The sequence below is a fragment of the Equus przewalskii genome, chromosome 14 (genome assembly GCF_037783145.1).
Source record: "Equus przewalskii isolate Varuska chromosome 14, EquPr2, whole genome shotgun sequence".
In the NCBI taxonomy this organism is placed as follows: Eukaryota; Metazoa; Chordata; class Mammalia; order Perissodactyla; family Equidae; genus Equus; species Equus przewalskii.
This window is the reverse complement of record NC_091844.1, coordinates 22,261,135-22,274,032: the sequence shown is the minus strand read 5'-3', so window position 1 is coordinate 22,274,032 and position 12,898 is coordinate 22,261,135.

Genomic DNA, 12,898 nt, shown 5'->3' with positions numbered 1-12,898 from the left:
AGAGAATGGGGAAGTCCACTGATTTACTCTTTTATTAGATTTCTGATTGAAAGCAGAGATGAGCTGCAGCCTTACAGCTAAAATGACCCATCTTTCACCTCTGAAGGTTTCAGATTTGAACTTGGTGAGTTATTTATCCTAACTCCGTCAGACTCTGTAATTGCAGATATAGAGCATCCAGGGGGAGACGGGAGGCAATCGCCAGAAGAGGAATTCTGAGTGGATGCAATCCAGGTATCATCTTTTCCAACCTTTTAATTGTACCTCAACAGTAAAGGGAAGAAGGAAGGAATAAAGAGGAATGAAGGAAGGAAGGGAGAGAGGAAGGGAAGGAGGAGGGAGAGAGGGGGGAGAAAGTGGGGAGAGATGGGGAAGAGGAGGGAGAAGAGAAGAGAAACAGACATCTCTTGAGCAATTAGTATAAGCCCAGCACCAGCACATAGTAGACACTTCATGATATATGAAGTATCTGTAGTTATAGACTCAACTGATTGTACATGTTGTCCCCAAAAGCTATATATTACAATATCCATTTTACAGATGATGGGTTTAAACAAATTGCTTAATATCCTATGGCTAGTAAGAACCTATACTTAAATATGAATGGGATAATTAAATAATATAATGATTTCAAAAATAATAGTCATTTTGTTAAACTTTATAACAATTGTCTGAAGATATTTTATTATCCAGTTTTAGAAGAAACAGGCTTATGAAGGTTTAACAACATGTAACAAGTCACACGGCTTATAAATGGCTGAGCCCGGCTCACGCTTGGAGTTGCCTAACTACAAAGCTCTTGCTTTTCTACTTCTAATTAATGAATATATTTATATTTAATGAGATTATAAAGACAAACTCACTTGTTTTCCAAACACGTTTTGGAAGAGAAGTGGAGGTGGTGATTTTGATAGACCTCGCGCCGTGCAGTTTCTGTGCTGGTTCACACATCTTGCCTAATTTAAATAATTTCCAAGTCCTTTTTTTCAGTTGTTACAAGCTAAAATCTGTCTTTCCACCTCTCAACGAACCACTAATTGCCTTTCTCCTGTTTAGCAGATATGCATTTCTGTCAACCAAAGCGGTCCCCCTTCTGCTAGAGAAGCAGGGTTTCAGTGGCAATTAGGGATAATTGTTGTGATTTCTCCACCTACCACGCTCTGGCTTCCAACAGAGCAGCACCTCCCATTAGGTTTTGAAGACAAGAAGGTTGAAAGAAAAATGTATCTTTTGAAAACCAAATACCAGTGAGTTTAGGATCCAGTAATCTTTATTAATTTCCTCTTGGGCAAAACAAAATAGATGATGTGCAAAAACACAGAAAAAAGTGGAATCCAAGGTTGCTTTCTTCAGACAAGTGTCAAACATTTGAGGAATTAGGTGAGGAGGGCAAGGCAGCAACTATATTTTACGAACTGAGAAGTGAGCCCAAGGAACTCTCGAAGTTTTACCTACTTAAAATTCCATTTGAGCCATTCTTTGGAGTGATCAGTTCATGAAGAGTGCCTGTTTAAAATGAAAATTCTCTTTGAAGTGATGAAATGTAGAGCTGTGTGTGTGCATGTTGTGGGGAGTGGGGCGGGGACCATGTGTATTTGTGGTAGAGGGCATATGGCAATCTTATTAAGACATTTAATGCCTTTACACCCTTAGTGCCTGTCTCTCTAGAAGGCACAGAGCGGGGCTGTGAGGAGATGGACTCAAAGTACCGAGATGTTTTTATTGGTTACGTTCTCGGCACCCTGTCTCTCTGGATGCCTTTCACCTAAGCAATTATCTGTGCCTTCTAGTTGTAGAGAACTTCACTCATTGGCTTAGGATTTATCTAATGTTGCTTACATTTAATTGCAGTGGGCTTATAATGCAGTAGAAGGTAAAAAAAAAAAAAAAAAAAACAACAAAAAGTCACTTAAAAACTCAAGTCTACAAGGTCCAGAACATAAGAAGAAAAAATATAGAACTGAAAACAAATACTTCACTTACTCTATCAAAATATTACACTGACGTTATTTCAGTAGTCACTTATAAACATTGAAGTGTACAGTCCGCTTACTAAGCTCTTCTTTCAGCCTATTTTTAGCTATAAATACAGACCTTAGCATTTAATCATAAAACAAAATAACCTCAACGGTTAGCAAGAGGTCTTCTTGTTCTAAAATACTTCCTTCCCTCTCTTCTTACATCTCCATTATTCAAGACACCAGGTCATTAGAAAAGATAGGACTTCATCTCTTGGTAAAAGAACACAATGTTAGAGCCCTCTCCAATTGGAATTTGATCATGGATTAGTTTTATTTGATGATAAAATTAAGCAGCTCACTTTATGTTCCTGATCAAACAAAAAATAGGATGGGAGGTGAGGGTCATGGTCAGAGAGCTGCCTAGGACTTTGAACCCAGCCTTATTGAGAGCAGACACTTAGAGGTGGTGGTAAGCATGGCTCAAAACCAGAACTCTGCCTTCTAAACTTTCAGTTTTACACAGATACCAAACAAATGGGCTGTTGCCCTTTTTGATATCAATTTCAAGTATTAGAAATGCTACCTTCTCCCCACCCCATTGTAATTTTCCTTATTAACATAATATGAGTTTTTGAAATGTTAGCACAATTCCCTTGTTGGGGTAAAGTTACTCAATATTAAATTTTCAAACTTCGGTGGCAAACTTCCAGTCCGGTGTTCAGGGATTTGGTTTCTCGTCCCATCATCTTTGCTATTCTTTTACTTCAACCATAACTTCACATTCAGTTCTCCTCAACACTAATATTACCAGTTATCTTCACATAAAGTCTCCCAGTACCGCCTAGAAATCATGCGGGCATTTTATTTGGAAATCTGTGGACCTACTTCGACCTCTTGTGCACGTCCAGGACCCAGACATGAGAAGAGGTGACTCGAGAGCAGCCTCCTGCGGCCAGAGGGACAAAACTGTTCACGTGAGACCAGGAAGGCCTCGCTGTTTTCATTCTGCCTTGTGCTGTTCTATTGGATTATTCTCCGGCAGTGAAATTTATCGAATAATATTGTTTGCAACCTGAGATTTGGGGCTGCTGGACTTAAAAAAGAGAGAGAAAGTAGGGAAAGGAATCAAAATGAGTTTTCATTGAGGTGTGCTTCACTTTTCTCTTGCAATTACCTCAAAAACAAGTTCTTACCAATGGGTCCCCAAGTGACTTGTCAGAGAACATAGCAAGGCAGAAATAAGCACAGGTATTATGTGTGCAGGTGAAGAATCGGCTTCTCAAGGCTGTCTCTCTTGCCCTAATTAAGAGAAAATCTTAGAACCGAGCAGAAAAACACACACTTTCACGGCTGGATCTGGCTCCAGTGATCAAAGGCCTCCTCTTGGGGGAAACCCTAATCATTTTTAAGCCAATGGCTATTGCCTGGCAAAACTAAAGCACAGTGATTTTTCCAGCAGAGTAGCTTGAATGGGGTGAACAGAAGCGTGTGCCAGGATGAAAGAGGAAAAGAGGTTGTGTGGTCACAGAGTGTACAACGTGCAATAATCAAAGGAGAACTGGAAGGTGACTTCAGAGACTTGGGGGGCAGTCCTGATTCCTGTCTGTATCATTGGGGGTGTCACCGTTAGTTAGACTAGTGTCTACCTGTCTGATAAATATCTGTGTATCTGATATCTAAGGTATTATATACTATTTGTCAAACTTCCCTCATGGGTTGGTTCTTAGTCTTAGAAATTTGTTTTCAAAGGCAGCAGGTTTGTATTAAAGTTCTGGTTATTAATGTTCTTACTAGCTAAGGCTTAAGCAAAGGTTGAGCACTTCACTTGGAAAAGATTCTAGACATGCTATGCTGGCTATTCTCCAGTTATCTTCCTGCTCGAGTCCAGGTCCACCCTGCTATATTCCCTGGGAGGCTTGGGTTGCATCGCCCTCAGCCTCTGGTTTGAAGTAGCATCTGGCTGGATCAATGGGAAGCACTGGCAGATTATAAGCCAGGGTGAAACAGAGTTTGGAGTATTCACTTTCCTCACTGTTTCCTGCCTTGGCGCTATGGTTCTTCCAATAGCTGGTTTTGACACCTGTCAGATATCCCTTCTTCTCCGGTTCTGAATTCTCTCCAGGCCGCAGGTCTATAGGTGATAAGGTTTCCTACACCTCTGTTAACATCCCTTTCATTAAGTTTTCTTTGTTTCAAACCTGGTGAGTGTGAACTTTGTACTTGCGATGACTTTTTTGTTCCCATTGGGATTGTAAGACCTGATGGTTACATGGGGATTTCAGAGAAGCTACAGCAGAAGAAAATGTTAGCCCCTGCAAAGACTCTGTACACATCAATCTTCATTGTGTTCCCCCTGCATTTCTTCTTCTGGACTTATGTGCGGTCCTCAACACTGATATGTTGTCTTTGGGTTAATTTTCAAGGCCTCTGTTAAACTACAACTTAAAAAAGTACAGCAAATGAAGCATTTTGGCTTGGCTAAATTTGTCAAAGTGGTTTCTATAAATTATGAGGGAGCAGAGATCATTCATTCATTCACTTATTCATCCATTTGATTGTTGATAAATTCATTCAGTAAGCTTTTGGTATGTGCCTTTGTGCCAGTCTCCTGACTGGCGGGAAACAAAAGGTATGCTCTACTGGCACAGTGAAGACAGCTTAACGGAAGCTATTATTACTGCTAGGCCTGATGGTGCAAGAAGAGGAAACATTATAACCAGAGCTCAAATAGCACAGGTGCTGTCGAATCAGTCTATCAGGAAGGAGCTATAGTTCTCAAAGAATATAGCCGCTCCCAGAAGATAGGACCCAAGTACAGAGAGGATGGGAGAAACTGCTTTGACCTTTCCCTCTTTCCTTTCTCAAATTTCCAGAGTGCCTCCTTTGGATTAAACTCATTGTTAAGCCATAGGCAAGGTAGTCTGGGTGAGTCAGTTTATAGGGGTCAGGCCCTTGAAGGACAAAACTGGGGAAGGAAGAGTAGCTCTAGGTGTGTGACAAATGGAAAATAACTTGGCCTCCAAATGATGTAGAACGTAGAATATGTATGTCCTGATGAAGAAGATTATGATTCTTGCTCACAAGAAGTTCAAAATATACAAGTACAGATTTCATAGGCAAAATCATAGTAATATTTAATGATGTTCACTCCACTAGCCAGAATTATCTCCTTGGGAAAGTGTGATTCTTCTCTGTACCAATACATTCTTGTTTAGACTCAAACAAAAGAGATGCTGATAGCAAAAGAGTTTCTTCCATTCTTAGTTTGGATAGATAAGAAGTTAGGTTTGGATATTCAATAGGCCACTTCAGTTATACCAGAAGAGTTCACGTGTGTCCCTTGGCACCAGAGATAAGCTTCTTGTCACTTCCTTGAAATTATATTGCATGAGGAATATAGAAACTGAAGGTCCCTCATGGTTGAGGGGATTAGCCCTTGGTTGATCAGATTAGCCAATAGTTGGATTTCTAGAGGATATTTTTCATTGGAGGTTTCCAAGACCACTGTCAGGCTTCAGGATTCATTAGAAGAAATCCTAAGACTCAGAAGTTGTTATATTCACAATTATGGCTTATTATAGCAAAAGGATACAGAGTAAAATCAACAAAGGGAAAAGGCACACAGGGTAGCATCAAGACAAAACCGGTAGCAAGCTTCCAATAGTCCCCTCCCAGAGGGGTCACACAGAATGTACTTAATTATCCCCAGCAAAAATGTGTGACAACTCACGGGAAGGGTTGCCAGTAAGCGACACTTTTCTGAGCCTGGTATCCAGGATTTTTGTTGGGCATCAGTCACAAAAGCATCCAGCACCTGTGTGACTGACTTCAGTTACTCAACCTCCAGGCTCCCAGAGGGCAAGCAGGTGTTCAGCATAGATCACATTGTCAGCACAAACTATCTGGACAAACAGGTACACTGTGGTTCAAGGCTGCAGGCATGCAAAAAGTACTCCTATCAGACAGAATATTCCAAGAACTCAGTTCTTAGGAGCCAGCTAAGAACCAGTCATGAAAATAAACCTTTTTCGGGAATGTGCAGGGTTTGAGCAATCCAGCCCTGCTGAGTTAACCATTTTTCACTCACATGTCAAAGTGTTATATATGGGGCTGGCTGGTTGCGCAGTGGTTAGCTGCGCACGTTCTGCTTCGGCACTCCAGGGTTCACCGGTTCGAATCCTGGGTGCAGACATGACACTGCATGGCAAGCCATGCTGTGGTAGGCGTCCCACATATAAAGTAGAGGAGATGGGCACAGATGTCAGCTCAGGGCCAGTCTTCCTCAGAAAAAAGAGGATTGGCAGATGTTAGCTCAGGGCTAGTCTTCCTCAAAAAAAAAAAAAAAAAGTGTTATATTTGGTTTTCTGATTCCTCTCAATGTGAGCAGTATTTCTGGAAAAATAACTCAAGGAGCCCATGTCTATACATTCTCTAATTTGAAGCTAGCCACCACCAGCAAAATCATGAGACCAATCATGTTGGCTCTTGTGTCTCCAGCTTCTCCTCTGTATCTTTTCTCCACCTTCAGTGCTCACTCACTCTCTCATGATAAGTCTTCATCTTCATGTTCTCTCCTCTTCCCTCATCAAACCTCACTTTCAGAAAAGGTTTGGAGATTGCCACTTACTACTTACAGTGAGCCTAGGTCTTTGCTTCTCTCACAGGTACTTTACACCCCAATGTTCAGCTCTTTCTGTCCATTGGAAAGATTTGGCTCCTGTTAAACAGGGAAGGAAATCCCTGGGAAATTAACACATCACTAATCCCAGCCCTCCACCTTAGCTTTCTGATATTTCTCCTTTGGGAGTTTATTTGACACTATACAGGCGTTTGTAATTTTGACTCCAAAAGACTTGACTGTTGGTTAGCAGCTCACCACTATTCACTTGATAATTAAACCAAGCAATATAGTCTACAGTGACATCCCTGATGTATTTACTATGTGCAATATAGCCCTCTCCTTTTTCTCTGTTAGAAAATATAGTTTCTCAAATGATAAGTTGAACGAAGTATGGTGAGGCCCTCTACGTATCCATAAATAACACAGGACATTTCCCCACTTTGTGAATCAGTATTTCTCAGATATTCACCTTTAATTGACAAATTGTCTTTTTGAAATAAAAACATTACCAAGGAAACATATTTCATACATTTCACATTTGCTCTTTCCTCTATCCCTAGCTGAATTTCAACTATGAAAAATCATCGAGACCACAAAGTGACATGATTGGAAGCAGAATGGAAAACCACCCATGAAATTTTGATAGTCGCTTCATATTATGTCTTCGCTTTCTCCCTACAAAGTATCTGAGAAAAACAAAACCATTTGTTATCTGTAGATAAGTAGCTGTGTTTGGGAAAATGTAATTAGTAAAACATTCTATACTCTAGGCAAAGAAATAAGCATGTGAATATTTGTATAAATGCGTGTGTTTACTGGAACGACTGTTTGCTGCAGAATATGGTTGTCGGTCTGCATATCCGTGTAAGGCTGTTTAGCACACACTGTTTGTGTCAATATCAGTGGTTCTTGTTTCTAAAAATAATTTATAGAAAACACACCAGCATGAGAAATATAAACGCAGTTGTGAAAGAATTTTCCTACAGCCCTCTTTGGAGCATATATTTTTCTATGGTGATGTGAGAAAGGAAAGCAGGACCCCTTAAGACATTTCTAGCCCTGGATGCTTCATAGACATAGACATAGAAACAGAGCAGAAGTATTGGATTTGCTGAAACCAGGTGAGTATTCACCCCATTGTGGTGACAGCTCAGGGCTTTTGTTTTTTTTTTCATTTCCTATACAAAACCAAGAGCATATCAGAAAGTTACAGATTGAAGTCTATTGCTTCTGGCATATTTGTAAGATAATTAAAAACAGAGATTTAACAGTGTAATTTTTTTTGTAGCAAAATAAACATGCCAGATATTTATAAGGAATAAAACATACTCTGAACAATTTCCTTGACTTTAGGGTACCATAGCATTAATTTAGAAAGAGAGAAACTTCAGTTCCTCTTTCTATTTTCCAATCACTCTACTGCAGCCTGTACCCAGGATTTTCGTCCTGCAGTGCACTCTCTACACGGTAGCCAGAGTGACCTTTATAAAACACAAATTGAATCATGCCATCTCTGCTTAAACTTTTTCAGTGGCTTCACATTTTTAAAATCCAAAATCATACCACAGCCTTCAAATCTCTAGGTGATCTCATCCTTAGGCTTAATTCTCAGCCTCTATCTGTGCTGCTGTCCATCTAAGTCAACATGTTCCAGCCCACGAGGACACATTCTTGTTGATGCTAACACACCAATCATTTGCCTGCCTTCAGGCTTTTTGTAATCACTGCTCCCTCTGCCTGGAATGCTCCTTGCTTCTCTTGGCACGGCTGGTTCCTTCCTTTTATTCAAATGAAATGCTACTGCATAAAAGTAGCCTTCCATAAGAACTCTCACTTGTTTTCCAATTTAGCACCTGGATTGCTTTCCAGTAACTTTATGGAATTTTTTTTTTTTTTAAAGATTTTATTTTTTCCTTTTTCTCCCCAAAGCCCCCCGGTACATAGTTGTGTATTCTTCGTTGTGGGTTCTTCTAGTTGTGGCATGTGGGATGCTGCCTCAGCGTGGTCTGATGAGCAGTGCCATGTCCGCGCCCAGGATTCAAACTGACGAAATGCTGGGCCGCCTGTAGCGGAGCGCGCGAACTTAACCACTCGGCCACGGGGCCAGCCCCCAACTTTATGGAATTTTTTATTACATACACACACACACACACACACACATATGTATATCCCGTGTTCACTGATATCCTTCCTCTCTCCTCTTCTATTGATTTGTTGTCAGAATCCTACTTGTTCATTCACCTACTGCCTCAGTCCCACCATACAATCACGGTCCTCGTCCCTGGAACACAGTGATGAAAAGCATCGTCTTTGTCCTCCGATAACTACTGAATTGCATTATTATGGGTTTTTAAAAATTCTATTAATTTATGCACACTATTCATTGAATCTACTTTAAACTCTGTGCTAGGTCCTTGGGATACATTTTTAAGCAAAACAGACGAATTCCAGTTTTTATGAAGGGCTTATTCCAGAAGAAAAAACAGACAAATAATCACCTAAATTACTAATCAATTCCAATTTTAATAAGTGCTTCAAGAAGTTCTGAATCCTAGGATTGCATATAAACCCATACCAGTCCTGAGGATAAGAAAGACATAGCTAAGGAAGGGGGGGGCGTCTTCTAGAACAGGTGATGAGAAAGCTCTGAAACAGGGAGATGCATAGTGTATTCAGAGTACTGAAGAGGGTAGTGGAGCTAAAGCATAAAAGGCAAGGAGAGGAATCATGCAGACTGAGCTGGGAATAAAGTAAGCAGCAGATACTGCAGGAGGGGGCGACCCCAAAGAACTGGAATGCCAAAGAAGCAAGAGCAGGTCTTAGAATGAGTGACCAGATTTTTGTTTCTAAAAGATTAGTTTTTTCTTTTTTTGTATTAGAGTTGATTAAATGGGAATAAAAATATCTTAAATCTCTCTGCACCCTGCTCAGTGCCCGACACATGGCAGACACACAAAATATATTTCTTTAATAAATGACTAAACAATACAAGGAGAAAATATGCTTCCCATTAAAACTAAGATTCTTGAGGATAGGATACGTGTTTTTTTGATGTATTCAATATCCCTCCTCTTGCCTTCCAATAAAATATGTGAGACATAGCAAGTGCATCCTGTGTACTTGCTAGATTATTTTGACTCTTACCCTCTTTCCATCTCCCAGTTGTGACAAACTCTCTTCAACCCATAAGGTCACAGAAGTAGCTCCCACTGTACCTCTTGGTTCCTATTCCTGCTGCTCTGGAATTTGAAAATTAATTTGTAAGAGGACATGCCAAAAAGAAGGTAACATAATCCTTCACCAAAAACAGCAGCACACATGCACAGGTACACACTCTTAAGACGCCTATGAAAAGCAGAAAAGGGAAAGCTGAGAATGTTTTAGTGAGTCTGTCCTATGCCTTTCGCCTGGTTTTGAACATCCCTATCTTCATTTGCTGTAATCATTCGAATTGCACATTTGCTTAAGTGTGTATGTGATGGTATACGACGGGTGGATGAAAATTGGCAGTCTGGGCATTTCCACTTCAATCGATATTTCCTTTCACTCAATTAGCATGTGTTCTATGGTTTTAAAGCCTACTTATTGGTTCTGCCATTTTGCTATAAAACTTAAGTGTTGCACTTTCAAGCTGCATCATAATCACTTTATTAGTGGTTGAAATAATTTGTAAAATGCTGAGGGAATGTTCTTGCCAAAAGTCCTGGTGTGAGACTGATGTAATGAAACATTCTAACTCTTCTAGACTTAAAGGCCATGTTGCCTTTTGTTTCACATAGTAAAATCTTTAACCAGAGACAATAATTAACTCAATGTTAATTCAGGGGTTTTTCTTCTTTTTTTTTGGTCTCTTATATCAATTTTGCTCTTTATGTTACTATGAATATCATTTGGTTTATCTTTTCTTTCCTGTCCTCCTTTCCCAGGGCTTCTTTTTTTCGTTTTATGAAATAGCACTGTATCTCAGGATGTGTGTTTTTTATTGAATAAAATGTAACCCACTATTTTCAAAGTGCCTCAACTAACTGGGTTTGTGGTTGTAGTACAAACATAATCTATAGGCGAGAAAAAGGAAATTATTTTAATTTTTGAAGTCCTACCAGAAAATCTTAATCATAGTTTTCACTTTGCTGAGATTACCTTGGGTTAGCAGAAAATCTTCCGGTTTATCTCCTGATGTTAATGTCTACTTGGTGATCAGATGCCTTAAGCTTTGTGTTCCATATCATTTCCTTGAACCTGGACCGGCTGTCCTGTAACTTGGGGTTTTGAATTAGTCAGTCATCCTCCTCCTGCCCTGTGGACCTGGTTATTCCTGTGGGCACCAGTGCTGCTGGGAGACGGATTCTCACCTTAACTGTATTACAAAGTCTTAGTGGTCTATTAAAGGGAAGGCCTATCTCTTATAAAAGTTTTTACAGTTTTCTTTCTCAAGGAAATTGGTGTTATCTCATCTCTAGATGGGGACAGAACAAGTGACACCACATATGTATGCCCCTAGTCCCATTTTTTTCTACCAAGAATCAACTTGTTTCTAAGAGAGAGGGTGAATGAATTCTCCCCTCTTACCTGAAGCATTCTCTGCAGAGTTGGGGCTGGCGTTTACCTGCTGGCATCCATTAGCTACTTTTACAGGCCCCTTTGGACTCCTCCTATTATTTATTCAAGAAGACCTACCACTCAACTTGAAAACTGAATCTCCAGAGGGCTTTTCTGGTGTGCCAGCGGTCAATGGACCACACAGAGATGACAGCTTAGCACTACTATGGGATTCTCACTAAAGTCTCATGGTCTTTTGGCTAAACTAAAAAGAATAAAACAGGTAAGTTTGACTATATCTGCAAGTCCAAAACAAAAATGATACTAATTATTTTTTATTATATTTTGTTTGACATTGAATTAATATTTGCATATTGGACCAGAAGCCCTTAAGAGAATCCCATAGAAACAATTACCCTAAGATTGTGTTAAAGATTCCAGTTCTCTTGCAGTTCAAGAGTTTGGTGAAAGCCAACCATATAAAAACTAAGCAATAAAAGAAGGACAATGCCTATAACTAAAGTGAAATCATACATTTATAAAAATAGAATGAATTTACTAGATTTTCAGAACACTTTGTTCCCTGTTTTGAAAGGAGATAACAATACCAAAGCATATGCGATTCTGTCTGTAAGTCTGTATTTGATTTTTCTCCATGTATTCACATTCCCTCAGATTTTTTTTTCTGCTAGCCTCACAAAACACACCTTTTAATTGTAGATAGCATGACCAAACACAGGGGAGACCCCAGGAATTACTTTGGAAAACCCACTGATTAGACGCATTAAAACAAGACAATATAAGTAAGCAGAAGTATTTACAGTAACACAGTTTTGTTCTAATTTATGGACTTCTTTACTTTCACTCTGTCTCTTTCCACAAAGTAATAATGCAGGACATAAACTAGAGGAAAAGAGAAAAAAGCAAACAAAGTATGAGGAATATATCTTGGTTTCATTTCTGTCAAAACAGCAATAAACTGGAAAAATATATTCAGCTAAGGTGCTATTTGGATTTTATTTATAAAGGCTACTATCTCTGGCCTAATGTTCATTAGCTTTGTCCTTGTTGCCTAGTTACAGATTTATAATTTTTGTCTCTCTTGTTACTGATGGCTCTAATGGAGAGAGCAGAGACGGAGGGCCTGATGAAAACACTTTAAATCTCTATCAGAGATGTCATTAACATTTTTTGTTATGTGTCTGGTACTGTTGATTACAATGATCTGGGGAAGGAATGGTCTTAAAAGAATCAATGAGAAGCAGCTCAAAGGTGGTCTTATATGGCTTGTGTTTGTTCTGTTAGTTAAGTACATTGTTAAAAAGTATTTATTTTATAAACAGGATCTGCTTATTAAAAAAGGTATTGGACCTGGATAGTAATTCTTCCCTAAATGTACCACAGATATTTGAGCTGTGATGGTTGTATTATTAAAGGTTTCCTTACGAGAGGAATGCCAAGAATCACCTGCAGACCAAATAAAAACAATTACAAATGTTATATTGGGGTGAGTGAAATATATGAAAACAAAATTGTGGCCCTATGGTTGGATACTGACAATAAAGATGGAGGAATGATCAGATCTTGAAAAGCCTAATTTTAGAGGTTTAGAGGCACACTGGTCTTGAGTGTTTTCAAGTTCTCAGTAGTATTCCTTGCTACATTAAAATTTCCATCTCTTGATGAACTTTATTTCTAATCCAGTCAAAAACATTAGATGACAAATGAGAGGCAACCTGTAGATCAGTGGTTCACAAAACGTAGGTCCTACACCAGC